At 48.0% G+C, this 18760-nt stretch overlaps 1 non-coding gene across 1 annotated transcript; it reads right to left on the bottom strand.

The window, feature by feature from the left end:
* Nucleotides 1-1340: 1340 nt before the first annotated feature.
* Nucleotides 1341-1423, bottom strand: trnal-uag (transfer RNA leucine (anticodon UAG)). Its single transcript has one exon. It is a non-coding gene; the product is annotated as a tRNA-Leu (tRNA).
* Between the last annotated feature and the right edge of the window lie 17337 nt (nucleotides 1424-18760).

Here is an 18760-nt window from a genome sequence, read left to right as displayed (position 1 = left end):
TCTGCACTTCCGTGGCCTATATCCCTTTTTTCCCTTCCTATTCATGTATTTGTCAAGATGTCTGTGAAACGTCGCTATCGTATCTGCTTCCACCACCTTTTCTGGCAGCAAGTTCCAGGCACTCATCACCCTCTGTGTAAAAAACTTGCCTCGCACATCCCCTCTAAACATTGCCCCTCGCACCTTAAACCTATGTCCCCTAGTAACTGACTCTTCCACCCTGGGAAAAAGCTTCTGACTATCCACTCTGTCCATGCCACACAGAACTTTGTAAATCTCTATCATGTCGCCCTTCCACCTCCGTCGTTCCAGTGAAAACAATCTGCGTTTTTCCAACCTCTCCTCATAGCTAATGCCCTGCAGACCAGGCAACATCCTGGTAAACCTCTTCTGTACCCTCTCCAAAGCCTCCACGTCCTTCTGGTAGTGTGGCGACCAGAATTGCAGGCAATATTCTAAGTGTGGCCTAACTAAGGTTCTGTACAGCTGCAACATGACTTGCCAATTTTTATACTCTATACCCCGACCGATGAAGGCAAGCATGCCGTATGCCTTCTTGACTACCTTATCCACCTGCGTTGCCACGTTCAGTGACCTTTGCCTTGGGTGGGTCCACGTTGATCCATTACATTCAGAATCACCTCCTTGAAATAACGCCATAGTACAACGACAGTAACCACACAGAATCTGCTTCAAACACTCCTCCACATTTTATCTGTTCTGACTGTCAACACCTCCAGCTCTTTTGTTTAAGTGGAACCCATCAGGTTTGTCTAGGCTCCTTCTATTCTGAAAGCTGTAGCACTGGTTCAGGGAATTCAGCCCTGTTTCGCTACTCTGAAGGCTCAGCCATGCTTGATCTGCCTCGTATTTTGCTTTTATTGCAACGTTACAAGACCTCCAATCCTCTGGAAAACGATGGTCAGACCTTCCACTATTTCTTCCCTGGCTTCATTCAACAGCCTGGGGTACATTTCATCTGGTCCTGGTGATTTATCCACATTCAAGGATGCTCATCCCATTAAGACTTCCTCTCTCCTTAAGTTATCACGTCCAATACTTCACACTCCTCCTCCTTCATGACAATATCTGCATCACCCCTCATTTGAGAAGACAGTAATGTATTCATTAAGGATATTGGCAACATCTTCCACCCCGATACAAAGGTTACATTTTTGATCTTTTCTGTGCCCTGCTGTTTGCTCAGTTGCCTCTTCCTCTAATGTTTTGATGCAACATCTTTGGGTCCATTGTTATTTTGCTTGTCCATGTTCTTTCCTGTTCTCTCTTTGCTCTTCACCGCTGCTCCCAAACGCCTCCAGTGCAGTCAAAACACAAGGTGTCAGAAGTGAGATTCGAACCCACGCCTCCAATAGAGACTGTGACCTAAACGCAGCGCCTTATACCGCTCGGCCATCCTGACCGCCTACTGGTTATTATAAATGCTAAGGAAATTATTCATTCTTTGTGAAAGTATTTGTGAGATTGTGGAAATGTCTGGAAGAGGAAAGACCAGCGGGAAAGCTCGGGCCAAGGCCAAGTCTCACTCCTCCCGGGCTGGACTGCAGTTGCCGGTGGGCCGTGTTCACAGGCTCCTGAGAAAGGGCAACTATGCTGAGCGTGTGGGAGCCGGAGCCCCGGTCTATCTGGCTGCTGTGCTCGGGTATCTGACCGCTGAAATCCTCGAGCTGGCCGGTAACGCTGCCCGGGACAACAAGAAGACCCGCATCATCCCCAGACACCTGCAGCTGGCCGTTTGCAACGACGAGGAGGTCAACAAGCTGCTGGGAGGGGTGACTATCGCTCAGGGCGGGGTGCTGCCAAATATCCAGGCCGTGATGCTGCCCAAGAAAACCAGCGCTCAAGAGCTCCCAGAAAAAGTAAAGCGGCCAAAATGTCATCTCATAAACCAAAGGCTCTTTTCAGAGCCACCCACAGTCTCTGTGAAAGGGCTGGTTACTGTCAGGAGGGAATCAGAGTTGGAGTTATTGTAACAGTGGATTGATCTGTTTCACATCTGTCCAGTTGTCTTTTCAGTTCCCTCTCTGGATTTCGCTCTGTTTCTCTGCTCACACATCTCACCCTCCAGTTAAGTGAAGAACTGAACTACAGCGTGTCAGAATCAACAATTTAATAAATCCCGCTGCCTTCGATTTGATAAATCCCGAGATTATCCCGGTACATTAACGGGAACTGGTTCGGAGATGATGAATTAATTTAATAATGGAAGTGTCCGGGTTAATTCTCTGTTTTTCATTTGGACAGTTTGAATTGTGTTTTTTTTTTCTCTCCGGTGATCTGAGCGCCACTTCTCAATGAGAATCTGCTCCCAGAACAGAGTAAATGCAGGAAGAAAGAGGCCATTCTCGGGCTGTGTGTTTCTCTGCTAACCTGATCTGTTTAGACCGCACTGTTCCCAGAGGACGGAATCAGTGAGAGTTGTGCACACACATGAGCTGAGTCCACTGCAGCGCTTCAATATGTGCCTTCTCCCCGGCTCTCCCTATTCTCCGGACACAAAGTTGTTTGTTCCCCCGGCGGCGGGGTAGAGTAAGGGATTCTCTCCCCGCAGTGTCAGTGGCTGCAGCCCCGGGGAACTGGCGGTTTCAGTCAGAGTGACCGAGCTACCTTACAGGACTCTCCCCCTGAATTTGTGAACTGAGACTACACCGAACACATCTCCAGTTAGAGTGAGGGCCGGACATCCTTCTGTTTTATTACAGAGAGTGGGGAAAGGGCTGGGTGGAGGGGGTCTCAGCGAGTCACCAGGGATCCTGGATTTACTCCAAATCATTTCCATGTGGAATCTGCAGGCGGGGCCGGGACAGGGATCATTTGATCAGGGGATCAGCTCTTTCCTGAGAGATGTGAGTGGCTCTGAGAAGAGCCTTTGTGTTCAGATGTTTACAAGTTTCCCGCGCTCTTTCACTTCTTTCCAGACCCTGCTTTCTGAGCCTTCGCTGCTTTAGGCTTGACCTTGCTCGTCCATGTCTGCACTTTCTTCAGCGCCTTTCCACCCGCCGCACTCTTGCCTTTTTTGACCTTCTTCGCAGGAGACTTTTTCTGAAGCGCTGCTTTCTTCACCGCCTTATTTGGCGTTGCCGCCACCTTGCTGCTCGTTTTCTTGGCTGTTACTTTCTTTGTTGTCACTTTCTTGGCTGCTGGTTTCTTCACCAATGATTTCTTGTCTGCTGGTTTCTAACGAAGGATTTATTGTCTGCTGGTTTCTTTACTAAAGATTTCTTGTCTACTGGTGTCTTCACTAAAGATTTCTTAGCTGCTGATTTCTTCGCTAAAGATTTCTTGGTTGCTGGTTTCTTCACTAAAGATTTCGTGTCTGCTGGTTTCTTCACTAAAGATTTCTTGTCTGCTGGTTTCTTCACTAAAGATTTCTTGTCTGCTGGTTTCTTCACCTTCTTTCCCACTTTTCCCTGGGTTTTCCTTCTTGCTGATTTTGAAGGAGCCGGAGGCTCCCTGTCCCTTGCTCTGCACCAGGGAGCCTGTGTTCACATTCCTCTTGATACTTTGCTTGATCTGGGTCCTGAGCTTCTCCACATCGACACCGCTGCTACCCAGAGCCTTCTTTATGGCGGCCAGGGACATCCCCTTGCGATCGCTGAAAGCCGGCACAATCTTAAGGATCTGTTCGCCCAACAGGAGACCGGCTGGCTTGTTCCGGGGAGCCACCTTCTTCTTCTTGGGGGTCTTGACTTGGGCGGCGGCGGCGGCTGGAGGAGCCGTTTGGGCGGCTGCACGATCGGTTATGTCCGGGACTCTGCACAAATTCTCTCTGTCAATGTGAACTGGGTCAGAAATGAAGCCGGTGATGGCGGCACAGAGCAACTTAAAGGCAGAGAGAGGACGGAGCGGAGACAAGCTGCTGTCAACTCTCGGCTCCTGCTGTCTCTCTGTGTTTCTCTCTCCTCACAAACTCTCCAATTCCATTGAAATTCAGAGACTCCAGACTTCCAGACTAGATCTTTCCTGTCTCTCACTCCAGTATGTTTGCTGTTGAAAAGCTTTAACTAGGATTGAGGACTCCATTTTCCATTTCACCTGGTTTTATTGCTGCACTGACCACCCTCTCTCACCCCTCGCTGACATGTTCTCTACTTTTCAACTGAAGTCTTGAAATAAATAAAAAATGATCCCGAATTCCCACTTTGGGGCTGAGCAGGGAGCAGGGCGGTTCTTTGACTGGAAAATCATTTGATTTTACACAAGAATGACTCTGAAATCCGGCGATGAGAGCGGACCCACAAACACAGTGGCTTCAGACTAACCCGCCTTCCCCTTTAATACAATCACTCTTCCACAATATTCACATCTGCATATTCACAGGACAAACTGTTCCCTGAATGTAGAGTTCCCAGGACAGGTTTTCCCCTCCGCTCGGTCTGTGCTGCGGATTCTCGGGGGTGAGTTGTATTTTCTCAGCTCAGTCAGTGTAAAACAGTCTGGGGCCGGCGCTCCGAATATTGTTTGTTAACCAGAGTCCGCTGCAAGAGCCAATCACAGTTCTGACTTTTTTATTCGTTCATGGGATTTGGGTGTGAGTCCAGAACCAGGGGTCATAATCTAAGGATACGGGGTAAACCTTTCAGGTTGTCCTTTCTCTCTCTGCCGACACCCACCCCCGGTCTCCTCTCTCCCTCTTACTCTCCTCTCTCTCTCTCCCTCTCTCTGACAGTTGCAGAGAGCGAGAACTCTCAGCTTTATGGTTAGTCTTTTTTTAAAAATCGCAGCCGTCAGTTTCACAGCTGACAGGTGCTTTGAGCAGAGACAGCACTTCCGAAACTCGGACAAGCTCGGGTTTTTCTGGAGGGCTTTTAAATGAAATCAGAACTGCCGGAAAGCTCCGAACTTGTCCGAGGTTCTGAAACGGTCAGCTATGTGGCCTGGTCCAATCTGCACCTTCTCCTTTGTTATCTCTTGCCCAACCCCCACCTCACTTGTTTATAATCTGTGACTTTTCTAATATTTGTCAGTTCCGAAGAAGGGTCACTGACCCGAAACGTTAACTCTGCTTCTCTTTCCACAGATGCTGCCAGACCTGCTGAGTGAATCCAGCATTTCTTGTTTTTGTTTCTGAAACGTTGTCTCTGCTCTCAGGACCTGTCAGCTGTGAAACTGACGGTTGCGATTTGATTGAAAGTCAGACAGGTCTGGAAGAAGAAGCCAATGGGAAATTTCTCATCCCTGAAATTATCAGTCACGGACCGAACTGTTTTAACGTGGACACTGGTGTCCATGTACAGACATGTTGCCAACCCCTGTTCTTCACACAGACTTACCAATCACACACTGATCAACGCTAACAAATAATTTGACTTTTTTTATTGAAGACTGACAATACTATATACAATTTACAGGAGAGTATTGCAGGCACATCTTACCGGGGATCATCCCATCTCCTACTCTGTCACATACTGTATGACATCACTTCCTGACATCACTTCCCAACACACAAGTTACCAATTCCTTGAAACATAGAGTAGGCATAAATGGGCCATTTTATCATTGGCAGGATGTGACTGGTGGAGTGCCACAAGGATCAGTGCTTGGGGTTCAATTATTTACTATCTATATTAATGACATGGAGGAGGGGGCAGAGTGTAATATATCCAAATTTGCTGATGATACAAAAATAGGTAGGGCATGTTGTCATGAAGACATAAGGAATCTCCAAGGGGATATAGATAGGTTGAGTGAGTGGGCAAAAACTTGGCAGATGGAGTTGAATGTAGGAAAGTGTGAAGTCATACACTTTGGTAGGAAGAATCAAAATGCAGACTATTATTTAAATAGAGAGAGACTCCAAAAAAGAGGGATCTGGGTGTTCTTGTGATTGAAACACAAAAAGTTAGCATGCAGGTGCAGCAAGTAATTAAGAGGGCAAATGGAATTTTGGCCTTTATTGCTAGGGGGTTGGAGTTTAAAAATAGGGAAGTCTTGTTAAAGCTGTGCAGGGTGTTGGTGAGGCCACACGCGGAGTACTGTGTACAGTTTTGGTCCCTGTATTTAAGAAAGGATATATTGGCATTGGATACAGTCAAAAGAGATTCACTCGGCTGATTCCTGGGAGAAAGGGGTTGACTTATCAAGAATGGCTAACAAGTTAGGCCTTTATACATTAAAGTTTAGAAGAATAAGGGTGATCTTATTGAAATGTATAAGATTCTGAGGGGGCTTGACAGGGTAGATGTTTCCACTAGTGGGGGAATCTCTAACTAGGTGACATAGTTACAGAATAAGGGGACAGTCAATTAAAACTGAGATGCAAAGGAATTTCTTCTCTCAGAGGGTAGTGAATGTCTGGAATTCTCTACCCAGAGAGTTGTGGAGGCTAAATCACTGAAAGCATTTAAAGAGGAGGTAGATAGATTTTTGAAATATTGGGGAGTTGAGGGCTATGAGGAGCTGGCACGAAAGAGGAGTTGAGGTCTGGGGCAAATCATCCCTGATCTTATTAAATGGTGGGGCAGGCTTTGGGGGCTGAATGGCCTACTCCTGCTCCTATTTCTTATGTTCTTATAAGGGGGCTACAAAGAGATGTAAATCGGTTAAATGAGTGGGCAACAACCTGGCAAATGGAGTATAATGTGGGAAAGTGTGAACTTGTCCACTTTGGCAGGAAGAATAAAAAAGAAGTATATTATCGAAATGGTGAGAGATTGCAGAGCCCTGAGATGCAGAGGGATCTGGGTGTCCTAGTGTATGAATCGCCCAAGGTTAGTATGCAGGTACAGCACGTAATTAGGAAAGCTAATAGAATGCTCACGTTTATCGCGAGGGGAATTGAATACAAAAGTAGGGAGGTTATGCTTCAGCTATCCAGGGCATTGGTAAGACTACATCTGGAGTACTGTCGACAGAACTGGTCTCCTTATTTAAGGAAGGATGTGAATGCATTGGAGGCAGTTCAGAGAAGGTTTACTGGACAAATACCTGGAATGGTGGGCTGTCTTACAAGGAAAAATTGGACAGGCTTGGCTTGTATCCGCCAGAGTTTAGAAGAGTAAGAGGCAACTTGATTGAAACACATAAGATCCTGAGGGTCTTGACAGGGTGGATGTAGAAAGGATGTTTCCCCTTGTGGGAGAATCTAAAATTAGGGGTCACTGTTTAAAAATATGGGGTCGCCCATTTAAGACAGAGATGAGGAGAATTTTTTTCTCTTAGAGGGTTATGAGTCTTTGCAGTTCTCTTCCTCAAAACACGGTGAAAGCAGAGCCTTTGAATATTTTTAAGGCAGATGTAGATAGATTCTTGATAAGCAAGGGGGTGGTCAGGGGTAGCTGGAAATGTGGGTCATCAGTTCAGCTATGAAATTATTGAATGGCGGAGCAGGCTGGAAGGGCTGAGTGGCCTACTCCTGCTCCTAATTCATATGTTCGTATGCTTGTATGTTTGTATAAAGCCCAAGATGCCATATATTTTACTACCACTCTCTCAATATGCCCTGCTACCTGCAAAGATCGATGCACATGCATCCCCAGGTCCCTCTGTCCCTGATCACTCTTTAGAACTGTGCCATTAAGTATACATTGCCTCTCCCTATTCCTTCTGTCAAAATGCATCACTTCACACTTAACAGTATTAAATTCCATCCGTCACCTCTCTGCTCATTCTGATAACCTGTCTATGTCCTATTGCAGGCGGTTCATATCATCCTCACTGTTTGCCTCACCTCCAAGTTTGGTATTGTCAGCAAATTTTGAGATTCTGTTCCGTATTCCAAGATCCACATATTTTATACATAGCAAGAAAAGCAGTGATCCCAGCACTGACCCTCGGGGAACACCACTGTCGACCATCCCCTAGTCTGAAAAGAAACCATTTACTACAACTTGCTTGTTTCTGCCCTTAATCCAATTTTTTAACCAATTGGACACTGACCCTCCTATTCCATGAGCCTGAATTTTGTTAACCAGCCTTTTATGTGATACCTTATCAAATGCTTTCGTAAAATCCATAGAAACAACATCCACTGCATTTCCTTCATCAAACTTCTCTGCTCCTTCATCAAAAAATTCAATTAGATTAGTGAAGCATGATCTGCCTTTTACAAATCCATGCTGGATATCCTGAATTAACTCAAACCTCTCTAAATGTCCATTGATATTTTCCCTGATTATCATTTCTGAAACCTTACCCAGCATTGATGTTAAATTAACTGGCATGGAGTTGCTTGGACTGTCCTTACACCCTTTCATGAATAAGGGTGTCATTTGCCACTCTCCAATCCCCTTATCCAGGGAAGATTGGAAGATTATGGCAAGCCCTTCCTGGAGGAGTCTGGAAATGCAAGGACTCAACTACCAGCAAGCGTATAAAGCAAGACCCAGGCTCAGGGCCTTCAGTTACCTGGAGGGGAGTCGGAGAGGCAGCGGATCCTGCGAGGAACCACAGTTCAGGAAAGATGAGAAGGTCATTGTGAGCGTACAGAGGAGATTAAGTTCAAGGTTTACCAGCTTATAAGCAAGAGCAGAGACAAGGAATGGTGCTGGGGCAAATAATAGGAAGCTGTGATCGGTTGGAAGGCAGGAGTGATTAAATGACAGAAGAGATGATGGTGCAAGGCAAAAGTCAGGGAAACAACACGTAACATTTTGTAAGTCCAGATACCAGGAGCAGGGTTTGAACACACACAACATGTAACTATTGGATTTTAAGTCCAGCACCTTAACCACTCGGCTATCCGGGTTCATTAACCCAATCCTGAAAATGAAATTTAATGTGATCCGGGTGACATCTGGCCTTTCACAATATACAATTATGACTCCTCTCCCATGCAAAATTGGACCCTTCATTACTTACGAACCTGAATCGGATCACCCCTCAGTCTAGCTTTCTCTAAGGTGTAGGGTCCCAACTCTTTTAGTCTAACTTGATAACGAAGATGTCTTATACTGGGAATTAGTTTAATGTCTCTCCTCTGTACCCTGTCAAAAGCCTCAATATCACCCATCATGTGAGGAGACCAAGACTGGATACAATATTCCAAGTGAGTCCTGACCAAGGTTTCATAAAAGGACAAATTCGGGACATCTCAGATACTGAAGGAGTCCGTGTCCAGGAGCAGCAAGACCTGGACAACATTCAGGCTTGGGCTGCTAAGTGGCAAGTAACATTCACACCACATAAGTACCAGGCAATGACCATCTCCAACAAGAGAGAATGTCACCATTTCCCTTTGATGTTCAACAGCATTACCATCGCTGAATCCCCCCCACCATCAACATCCTGGGGGTTCCCATTGACAGAAGCTTAACTGGACCATTCATATAAAAACTGTGGCTACAAGGGTAAAACAGATAGTGAGAATTCTGCAATGAATAATTCAGCTCAAGGCACGAGGTGAAATGCTCATTAGGAGAGCTGGAAAAATGGACTGGTCAGGTGTGCAGAAAAGTGGCAAATGCAATTCAACTTGGAGAAGTGTGAGGTGATGCATTTGGTGAGGTCAAACACGGCAAAGGAATACACAATTAATGGGAGAATACTGAGAGGTGTAGAGGAAGTGAGGGACCTTGAAGTGAATGTCCACAGATCCCTGAAAGTAGCAGGACAGGTTGATAAGTTGGTTAAGAAGGCTTATGGAATCCTTTCCTTTATCAGCCGAGGTATAGAATATAAGAGCAGGGAGGTTATGCTGGAACTGTATCAATCATTAGTTCGGCCACAACTTCAGTTCTGTCTGCAGTTCTGGTCACCTCATTACAGAAAGGATGTCATTGCACTCGAGAGGTTACAGAGGAGATTTACGAGGATGTTGCCAGCTCTGGAAAAATGCAGCGATGAGGAAAGATTGGATCGGCTGGGGTTGAATAGAGGAGGCTGAGGGGAGATTTGATTGAAATGTATAAAATTGTGAGGGGTCTGGATGGAGTGGATGGGAAGGGTCTATTTACCTTAGCAGGGAGGTCAATGACTAAGGGGCATAGATTTAAAGTGATTCGTTGAACGATTAGAGGGGAGATGTGGAACCGTTTTTTCACCCAGAGGGTGCGAGGGGTCTGAAACTCACTGCCTATAAGGGTTTTTGAGGCAGAAACCCTCAACTCAATTAAGAGGAGTCTGGATGTGCACCTCAAGTGCCTGAACCTGCAGGGCTACGGTCCAAATGCTGGACAATGGGATTACGCTGGGTGGCCCGATTTATGGCCTTCCTGTGCTGTAAACTTTCTATGTTCAATGATTATATGCAGACACGATGGGCTGAATAGCCTCCTTCTGCACTGTAACAATTCTATGATTTTTGACTCTCCAAAACTTGTCCACCATCTACAAGGCACAAGCCAGGATGAGTGCAGCTCCAACAATACTCTGGAAACTCGACACTGTTCAGGACAAAGCAGCTGCCTTGATTGTCAGCCCATTCACCACCTTAAACATTCACTCCCTTCATCACTGACGCACAGTGGCAGTAGTGTGTACCATCTACCAGATGCACTGCTGCAACTCACCAAGGCTCCTTCGAAAACACCTTCCAAACCGAAGACCTCCACCACCTTGAAGGACAAGGGCTGAAGATGCATGGAAACACCACCATGTGCAAGCTCCCCTCCAAGTCACACACCATCTGATCTGCAACAATATCGCTGTTCATTCACTGATGTTGGGTCAAAATCCTGGATCTCCCTTCCTAACAGCACTGTGGGTGTACCTACACCACATGGAGTGCAGTAATTCAAGAAGGCAGCTCACCGCCACCTTGTCAAGGACAATTAGGGATGGGTAACAAATTCTGGACTTGCCAGTGTCGCTCACATCCCATGAAAGAATATGCCCCATCTTATATGCAATTATCCTCTGAATGCAGCCCAACCCTCTATTTGCTCCAACTATCACTTCACAGCATTGCTGCTGTACCTTTAGAGATCTGTGCACTAGAACATCCAGATCTCTGCTCAAAATTATTTTCTTTCTCCACCTGCTTTAATGTTTTTCCCTGAAGGGTGTATGAATGTTCAGCATTCGACCTGTCCACATGAATAACACTGCACTTACCCAAGTCGAAGAGACTTAGTAGTTGGCAGGAAAAAAGACAGAGGCGCAAGGGGAGAGCCAACTGTGCAACAGCCCCGACAAACAAATTTCTCTGCAGCACCTGTGGAAGAGCCTGTCACTCCAGAATTGGCCTTTATAGCCACTCCAGGCGCTGCTTCACGAACCACTGACCACCTCCAGGTGCGTATCCATTGTGTCTCGAGATAAGGAGGCCCAAAAGAACCCAAATTAAACATCATTTACCAGTCATGAACCCAATCTCCCAACACATTAAGATCAGCCTGAAACAGTCGAGCATCGTCTCCAGTCTGAACACTCGCACAGATCTTCAAATCATCTGTAAATTTACAGATGGTGCGCCCTACACCTACACCCAAACAGATCCAGATCCATCTGTAACTATTTTCTGCCAACATCGTGCCAGTCAGTTCCCAATCCAGATCAATATATTACCACTGATACCAGGGACTTTAATCTTATAGAGAAACCTCTTGTGTGGAGCCTTATCAAAATCTTTTGGATGAGATCAGCTAATCAAACTTAGGCTGAGGATTAGGCCTAGGCCCGTCCTGCTCTGTGTGTGGGTCTCAGGACGACACAAGGTGAGATCAGCTCACTGAGCACAGGTCCTTCCTGCTCTATATGGTGCTCAGTACCTCACCAAATGAGAATAACTAACACACCACAGGACATGGAGCCTCGGCCCATCCTCCCCTGATTGTGGTTCAGTGCCAACCAGGTCAGATCAGCTAAGTCAACACAGGCCGGAGATGGAACCTGGATCTTTCCTGCTCTGGGGGCTCCGTACCATACCAGGAGTGATGAAGTAAAATACCACAGGCCGGGGATGGAGCCTGTGATTTTCCTGTTCTTTGTGGGGCTCTGGACAACAACGTGTGAGAAGAACTATCACCCCTCAGGCTGAGGAAGGAGCCTGGGCCCATTCTGTTCTGTGTGGATCCTACCACATTGGGTGGGTTCAGTTAACTCAACACAGGCCATGAATACAACCAGGCCCTTTCCTGCTCCATGAGGCTCAGGATCACACCAGGTGACATCAGCTGACACAGCACAGGCTGGGCTGGGGCTGGAGCCTGGGCCTGTCCTGCTCAGTGGGCTCAGTAACACAACAGGTAAGATGAACTTTTTTCAAAAGACTTCAGTGTATTTAGCTCTGTGTCCAACACTGTGAGGCAGCTTTCTGTGTTTATAAAGAGTGTAATTTATTGACCGGTCTCTTGGATCAAACAGGGTGACAGACAGAGGTCTGTGTGCAGAGGGTTTGGAGGTGAGCTCTGATTCCTAACCCTTTCTGGATTGTAAGGAATAAAGAATGAATGAGAGAGAGAGAATGTGGGAGAAGGGATGATGGAAGAATTTGTCCGTGAACCTGATTAAAAGTGGCTCAAACGCAAGATAATATTAAGATATCAAGAGCAGAACATTAACATAATCTGAGTTCCGCGATCTGGTCGGGTCCCATTCCCCTGAAGTGAGGAATGAACGGGTGGGGAAATTCCGCCTGGAGTTATATTTGTCTCCAATGAAGATGAGTTCACAGTGAGGATGGAATAGCTCAGTTGGGAGAACACTAGATTGAAGAACCAGGATACAATCCCTGGTTTCATCAGTTTTAATTTGGTGTCTCCATCAGTTTAAGTAGAGAGAATCAGAGGGGAGATTTTCCACTCTTGATCCCATGGGCTGAATTTTAAACTAACGGTGCGGCTCTCGGCAGAGGCACCGGAAGCAGGTGTCGTCACCACACGAGTGAAATGTGGCCGACCGACTCCGATCACGGAGCAGCCGACCAATTAATGAAGGGGAGGCGTGGGGTCCCTGTAAACAAGGACCACAGGTAGGGAACGAGGTGCCGATGGCACCGACAACTGACACAACGGCAGGTGCTGACACCATATTTAAAGGGTTGCCAGCCCTGCATTCACTGCTGCCTGGTTTAAAGGAGTGTCTTCCTGAGAGCCCTCTGCTGTCCCAGGACCCGTTCTGCTGCCTCTGCTGCCCCTGGACCCGTTCTGCTGCCTCTGCTGCCCCAGGACCCGTTCTGCTGCCTCTGCTGCCCCAGGACCCGTTCTGCTGCCTCTGCTGCCCTGGACCCGTTCTGTTGCCTCTGCTGCCCCTGGACCCGTTCTGCTGCCGCTGCTGTCCCAGGACCCGTTCTGCTGCCTCTGCTGTCCCTGGACCCGTTCTGTTACCTCTGCTGCCCCAGGACCCGTTCTGCTGCCTCTGCTGCCTGAATGCTGAGCCTGCAGTGACCATGGTTCCACGGTTTAGCGATGCCTCCCTGCAGGTTCTACTCCAGGTGGCAAGAGAAAGGTGGAAGATCCTCTTCCCCAGGGATGGGAGGTGGAGACTGTCCACCTTACCAAGCAAAGCTGGCTGGAGATAGTAGGTGAGGTCAGCAGACGTGGGGTCACCCCTAGGACATGGATCCAGTGCAGGAAGTGATTCAATGACCTGATCCAGGCTGCTCAGGTGAGAACTCAAAACACTTTGGACCCTTTGGACATTGCATGTGGCAGAGTGAGAGGGAGTGTTTGGTGGAAAGGGAGTGACCACCCAGTCATGTGTATTGGGGAAGGGCAGCATGACATGCTGCCTGAGGCTTGGCTGCATCTTGGTGCGAGGCGCACGTCAGTCATTGTATAACCTCACACAGTCCCTCGAGAGGGGCCACATGCAGGAGGCATATGTATGTCCACATCATGGACTACTGGACTATCACCATCAGAGATGTTGGGCTTGTCCCCGCTGGGAGACTAACTTTGCTCATCATAGTGGCTGCAGGAGAAGACATCCCACAATCGGAAAGAGCGTGTCAAGACCGGCAGTGGAGTGCCTTATCTCCATGTCCTCATCCCGATGGAGGAGGAGGCCATGGAACAGGCAGGGCAGCAAAGCAGCTGCTCCATAGCTGATGGAGAGACAGGGGCACCTACCCAAGAGAGTGAGTGAACATCTCCTGGGGCACAACGGAGCATCCGCTGCAAAGGAGCCACACTGCTCATCTGTTCACCACTGCATCAATGGAGCTGCACGTTAGGAGTGGTTGGAATGTCACGATGGGAAGACCCTAACCCTTCAATGTCCCTGTTTTCTCATGAAGGCCCAGATGAATGACAAAAGCAAAGAGCTGGAGAGACTGGGAGACATCCGGACACGTCTGAGGAGGAGGAGGGAGCCTCAGATGGTGCACCATCACATCATTCCCCTGCACCCTCCACAAGAAAAGAAACGCTCACGCAAACTGATGAGCACATCACAGACAGGCCCGGGCAGCTGACGGAGGCTGTGACAGCCGAGGCCACTGACCGTTGGCGGTCTGTGGGAGGCCAGGCCCACACTGAGACCCAGGCTGATGACATGCCTCTGGTGTCACCAGCAACACGGGAAATACTACAACTGCAGCGAGAGGTCAGGTAACATGTGGCAGAGTTGCCAGAGGCTATGTGCACCCAAACAAGGACGATGGAGGAGTCCATCCAGGCCTTGGGTGCTGCACTGTCTCTGATGGGGGTGTGTCTGGCTTCCTCCATTGAGAGATTGGTGACTATCATGGAGGGCCAGATCCAGCCCACCAATCAGTGGCTGCCGGAGATGTGCGCAGACCTGCACTCCATCACTTTGTCCATGAGCTCCATCCAGCGGTGACAAGGTGAGAGGGGGGACGAGGCACCTGAATTCTCCACCAGGTCCACGTCCCTCTCAGGTCAGCAGGGAGGTACAAGTGTGTCTCATAAGGGGGAGGAGCAGCTGGCTGCCACATCTGGGGTCTCCTCTCAGGGTGCTCCTGGTGTGGACAGTAGCTCGAAGGTCCCTCTGCCAGTGACACCAGTGATGCCAGTGCCTGCCTCCATCATCCTCGATGACAGAGGGGGGTCCCTGTACCTGTGCAGGAGGCCCTCAGTGTGCCGGGGCCCTCCAGGCCTCAGGCAGCCAGAGGACGGCCACCAATGTCTTCCCATGCCTTGGGGCAGCAAGGTCAGCAGCCTGTCTCCACCTCAGCTGCCAGAGCAGGGGGAGCACCACGTTGGAGCACCCGGAAAAGATTTAAGAAGAGCACCTAGATTCACTGAGGGATTCACGGGTGAATGTACATTCCAGATGGATAGGGTTGTGTTTGGTGTCACACGGAAGAAAGAAATGATGTTCTCTCACTATGTCTCCTTCCTATTGTTGATGCCCTTTGGGACTTCATTTAAACCCTTACTCCCAAGGGGCTTGAAGTGAGGGACCAAGCCCTGAGTTCACAAAGCTTCGGCCTTGTCACTGTGCGATGTGTACCTGGGCGCTGTAGTATAGAAGGAAAGAGGCGACAACAGGGTTGTTTAAAGCTAAGACTTTATTGCTGTGGTTCCAGAAGGTGGTAAGGCTCAAAGGAAACGTGAATGTATAAGGCTGTCTCGTGGCTCCCTTGTGTGTATCTCATGGTGGCTTTCCTGCTGTGCCTGAGGTCCTTCATCTGGCACTGCCGGAGCAGCATCCTCCTCCACATCCTCATCATCAGAGGAGACATCGCACTCCATGATATCCTCACGAGTCAACACCTCACCCCTCTGGAGTGCCAGATTGTGCTGTGCACAGCTAACCACCGCGATATACGAGACCCTCGCCGGGACATACTGAAGGGCTCCACTGGAACAATCCAGGCACTTCAATCTCATCTTCAGGAGACCAATGGCCTCCTTGATGGTCACTCGGGTTGACCCGCAGCAGGTGTTGTACCTCTCCTGTGCATCCTTGTGTGGGTTCCTCACATATCTCCAGTGGATTCCCACAATGATCTGGTCGACCAGAAGTTCAGTGGCACGGTGACCTTCAGTGACACCGGCATCAGGTGCCCTCCAAGTCCCATGGGTCACAGCTGCATCATGGCCGAGAGATCAGTGACAACTTCCGTGGAGAGGTGCAGTCTGTGGAGACACTGTCACTCGGACATCTGCAGGTAGTTGAACCTCGGCTGACGTGTTCCTCTGCCTCCTTCTCCAGCCTCCTGTTCGAGGCTGGCCCTCCTATGGGCGCCCAAGCTGCTCTGGTGTCCCTGCTGGTGCCTGCGCCTCCCTCCCTCCCTCTCTACTCCTCCTCAATGGGAGCCTCGAATCCAGGGTGAATGAGGCCCATGACAGGTTGCCCCTCCCTTGAGTGCAAGGCCTTCACAGTAAACAGCACCCAGCGACATTTACCTCATTTGTCACCCTCAATGAGGTGGCACTGCCCCAATGACACCCTGGTGTGGCTCACCCTGCAGAGCTGGCACATTGGCCCCCACTCCTGACAGTGTTTCCCGATGCCCTTTCCCCCTCCACCCTTGCTGCCAAGTTTTGCTGCCTCACCCGACAACTTCCCAGTGAAGCCAACACTCAGCTCCCACCTCCCAGTCACCTCCTTTAACCAGGCGAGGCTCTGAAGCCCCGTGGTTCCCGTGTGCTATTAGTTCAATTGGATCCAGTGAATAAAATTGCTGACAATTGGACTCATAAATACTTTAAATGCCTTCTTGCCGAGTGGATGTGCGAAGTCTGCCCTCCATGTCAGCCGCCGAAAGAAAAATCCGGTCCGACGTCTTCCATCCCTATCTTATACACCCCCCCCTCCCCCTCCCCGGCCTCCATTCCCGTCTCCAACGGTCCCTTAAAATTCTGGCCCATGTCTCTAAGACTAATGGGAGAGAAACTACATCTGCTCCTTAGACTGAACAGGGAGAGCTGCTCTCTCTGTGTTGAAAGTGAATGAATCTGATCTTTACCTTGTCTCACTGAAACGTTCACGATCTGGAAATGTCTGTTTGAAAATGTTTTCCTGTTACATTAACGGAGCAGAGGAGCAGATGTGAGGTGCTGTTCAACAGAGAGGTTTGGAAGTGGGTGAAGGGGTGGAGTGACGGTGTGAGTGAGAGGTGCAGTGAGTTGGCCATTTTCAATAGAGTGTCAGGAATGAAGGTCAGAGGAACAGACCAGGCAGGAAACACAGAAAGAGCGAGGAGAAGCTGGTGTGAAAAACAGAGATTAAACAACAGACTTGTTCAGTTGGTTTGGGTCTGGTGTGCAGAATACCCGGAATCTGGGTTCACTTCCCTTCCAACTCAGGCAATTGTACCAACATTATGTTCATAAAACCATAGAATGATACCCAAAGAAGGAGACCATTTGGTCCATTGTGTCAGTGCTGTCTCTTTGGTTGTGTTATCCAATTAGAACTGCTGCTCAGCTTTTTCCTGTAATCCGTACATTTTTCCTTCCAGTATTTATCCCTATTGCTTTTCAAAGTTACCACTAAATCTGCTTTCAAGTCCCGATCAGACAGTGCATTCCAGATCACAACACATCACTGTATAAAAAATCATTCCTCATTTCGCCTCTGGTTCTTTTCTCAATCACCTGATAAATACATCCTCTGGTTACTGACCCTTTTGCCACTGGAAACAATTTCTCCTTATTTGACTTATTGAAAACCTTCTTGATGATGTCACATACTGGACTGCCAGTAAAACTGAAGCCCATGGAATAAAAGGGACAATGACAACATGGGTATGAAGTTTACAGACTGATAGGAACATAGAAGCAGGAGTAGGCCATTCAGCCCATCGAGACCACCCCACCATTCAATATGATGATGATTGACCATCCACTTCAATGCCTTTTTCCCACACTATCTCCATCTCCCCTATGTCATTTGTATTTAGAAATCTGTCAATCTCTGCTTTAAACATACTCAATGACTGAGCTTCCACAGCTCTCTGGGGTAGAGAATTCCAAAGATTCACAACCCTCTCAGTAAATAAATTTCTCCTCATCTCTGTCCTAAGTGGCTTTCCCCTTATGTTGAAATTGTGTCCCCTGGTTCTAGATTCCTCAACCGGAGGAAATAGCTTCATCTACCCTGTATATCCCTTTAAATACTTTGTAAGTTTCAATGAGATCACCTCTCATTCTTAGAAACTCTAGAGAATACAGTCCCAGTTTTCCCAATCTCTCTTCATAGGACAGTCCTGCCATCCCGGGAACAAGTCTGGTGAACCTTCATTGCACTCCCTCGATGGCAATGATATCCTTCCGAAGGTAAGGGGACCAAAACTGCACACAGTATTCCAAACTGCAGACCAACCAAGGTTATATACAATTGAAGCAAGATTTCACTACTCCTGTACTCAAATCCTCTTGCGATAGAGGCTAACATATCATTCGCCTTCTGAATTGCTTGCTGCACCTGCATGTTAGCTTTCAGTCACTTACTGACAAGGACACCCAGGCCCCTTTGTACATCTACACTTTCTAATCTCTTACCATTTAAGAAATAATCAGCACATCTGTTCCTCCTGCCAAAGTGGACAACCTCACATTTTTACACATTATATTCCATGTGCCACTTTCTCGTCCACTCACTAGGTCTGTCCAAATCCCCTTGAAGCCTCTTTGCATCTTTCTCACAACACACATTCCCACCTAGTTTTGAGTCATCTGCGAACTTGGAAATACTACATTTGGTCCCCACATCCAAATCATTGATATATATTGTGAACAGCTGGGTCACAGAGTGGTGGTGAACAGTTGGATTTCTGTCTGGAGGAAGGTTCCTCATAACTTCAGTTGTGTGCAGAGACTGGAAAAGCTGGGGTTGTTCTCCTTGGAGCAGAGCAAGTTCAGAACAACTTTGACAGAGTTAGAATCAAGGAATCAAATGGTTACAGTACAGAAGGAGACCATTCAGTCCATCATGTCCATGACAGCTC

This window comes from Heterodontus francisci, unplaced genomic scaffold, assembly GCF_036365525.1.
Source record: "Heterodontus francisci isolate sHetFra1 unplaced genomic scaffold, sHetFra1.hap1 HAP1_SCAFFOLD_86, whole genome shotgun sequence".
Taxonomy (NCBI): Eukaryota; Metazoa; Chordata; class Chondrichthyes; order Heterodontiformes; family Heterodontidae; genus Heterodontus; species Heterodontus francisci.
The sequence above is the reverse complement of the archived record's forward strand: the minus strand, read 5'-3'. Positions and strand labels throughout refer to the sequence as shown.